This window comes from Sinocyclocheilus rhinocerous, unplaced genomic scaffold (genome assembly GCF_001515625.1).
Source record: "Sinocyclocheilus rhinocerous isolate Xijiao unplaced genomic scaffold, SAMN03320098_v1.1 scaffold1155, whole genome shotgun sequence".
In the NCBI taxonomy this organism is placed as follows: Eukaryota; Metazoa; Chordata; class Actinopteri; order Cypriniformes; family Cyprinidae; genus Sinocyclocheilus; species Sinocyclocheilus rhinocerous.
Genome location: NW_015629044.1, coordinates 1,228,579 through 1,231,118, shown reverse-complemented (window position 1 = coordinate 1,231,118; position 2,540 = coordinate 1,228,579). Strand labels below are relative to the sequence as shown.

General features: G+C 35.6%; 1 pseudogene; it reads right to left on the bottom strand.

Annotated features, from left to right (window-relative positions):
- Window positions 1–179: 179 nt before the first annotated feature.
- Window positions 180–2,540, bottom strand: part of LOC107738641 (cytidine deaminase-like) — a 10,719-nt pseudogene continuing 8,358 nt past the window's right edge.

Genomic DNA, 2,540 nt, shown 5'->3' with positions numbered 1-2,540 from the left:
GTGTATAGTGCTCTCTAGTGGGGACTGAGATGATGTTGTGACTGAAATGGCCTTCAGAAGCAGCTAACTCCTCATGTACAGCGCAGTTCACATGACAGTTCACACTTTAATTCTTCATAGTTGGTATCAATCCTAAATTTAGATTTTAAAAAATTAAATTAAATTTTAGGGCAGTGCATTCAGTTCTTTTGCAGGTGAGCTGGGGTGAACGCTAAAGGCAAGAGCTCTCTGAGACTGGTCTTCCTATAATTCCATCTGGCTTAGTGAGGTAAATGTCCCATTCTGTGCCAAACTAACACAACACAGGGTTGGAGAAAAAAAAAGAGCAAGTGAGAGAAAAGGATTTTAAAAAACTGAGATAAATGAAAAAATTTTCAAAAGTAATGACTGTCATTATATGTGATAAAATAAGTAGCCATACCTCCATTAATACCTGTCGACAAGCACCGCAGGGTCCCACAAAACTATCTTTGATATCACTGTTGGTGAGATGAAAGGATTCTTTAACATACTGAATATATTTTCTGTTCAGTAAGTCAGCCTGTATTCGGAATATATGATATACCATGTGACAGCTATGGCTGTAAATCTTCGGTAGCCTTCTGCGACCGCTCTCTGTATCGCAGTTCTCTCCGCACATACAGTAAGGCCAGGAGGCATTCTCAACATTACAGCCTAAAACATATAATGGAAGTCATGAACACTCTGACAGCATAAGATGATAAAGTGCTGACTATGGCAGATAAAATGCTGTGGAATCATGTTGCTTCAGTCAAACAAAATGAAATAATCAGGTGCATCCGCCTATAATGGCACCCCCTGTCGTCAAAACGGCAGCGCCGACTGGAAACCCGCTGTACGAACAGTAAGCCATTTCCCGTGCCTGCAAGCATTTTGCCACTAGTTCCGCAACTTATTCACAATAGTTAAGCCCGTTCATGATGAAACAACAAAAGAAAGAACAAAACAAAGGGACAAAATAAAAAGCGCATCAATATACAACTATGATACCACTGCCACGCTCTTTTATTTACAGAAATATATCTTACGACAAAACTAGCAATATACACAACCCAGCATGCCTTCATTGCTATTATCATTCCATAATCCTGTGGTTATGCAGTAGGCTTATTCCAGGTCCTTGTGAGAACATTTTAATGTTTGTTGTTTTTACAGAAGTTTGACACCAAAAAACACACTATTGAAATTTAAACCAATAAATATATTAATTTAAAATAAATACACTCTTCTGTATTAACCTCATGTCTTTGTTACTGTTTTAGTCACAGAACTATAATAAAACACATAGGCCTACTATAGAAAATTAAACCAATACATAATTTAGTTTAAAATAAATACAATCTTCTACCTCAGCTGTCTTGTTAGTCTTGTTACAGATTTCTTAAAGAGCATTTTGCAGTAGTTTTCATTGTCAAAAGAGATGCGCTATTGACACAAAATTCACTAGCGAAACTTTCCAAAGAGTCTCCAGTATTACTGCCCCCTAGGAAGATACTGCAGTTGTTTTGACTGAGTTTGACATTCAAACTTTAAATAAATTAATTTAAAATGCATACAGTTTTCCATCTCAACTTCAAAAGTTGTGTCTTGTTAATTGGTCCTAAAAGAGCATTTCTATGCAGGTTTTACTCTAATTTGTAAATCAGGATGCATGCTATTGAATTGAATTCAAATCTGTTAATAAATTCATTTAAAATGAATAGCCTACAGTCTTCTATTTCAACTTCAAAAGGTGTGTCTTGTGTAATGACTTTGATTACTTAATTGTAGCCTCATGATGAGTTGATTCAGTGGCATATCACAGTCCTGTGGTTTGTGGTATTAAGAAATCCCTACACTTGTTTCTGATTCCTAAATGAACATTTAAATTCATTCAAATTTTACTCTCATATGTAATTCAGGGCACATGCTATTGAATGAAATTCAAATCTGTTAATAAATAAATTTAAATCTATGCAGTTTTCCAACTTCAAAAGCTGTGTCTTATTACTGGTTTCTAGAAGAATATTTTAATGTTGGTTTTAGTCACAGAATTATGAGAGAACACATGCAATTGAAACTGAATAGGCAATTAAACTGTTTATTAAGCTGATTAACCAATACATCAGTTAGTTAAAAATGTAATTTTCAAGCTCATTTTCAAAGGGTCTGGGCTGCGTTTCCCGTTAACGGTGTCTCTTAGTGTGCTACGAAGACTCTAAAGGTACACATTAACTTGGAGTATACCTTTCCTAGGTGTGTTCCCCGAACTATGTGGCTAAAGGTAAACCTTCCTACGTGCGACGTTAGCAGGTGACCCCGACATTTATAAAATATCCAAATTTCAAACTAAATGCAACCTTGGATATCATATATATATATATATATATATGTGTGTGTATGTATGTATAATTTTGCAAGTAGGCGAACCTGCAACCCCACGGCCAAAAGTATTCTGCCTTTAACCAGCTACATTAACTGGCTGTTTGGTTTCGCTTGCTTTTGAAAGGGTCATTTATATTATCATGTTCATATATTAT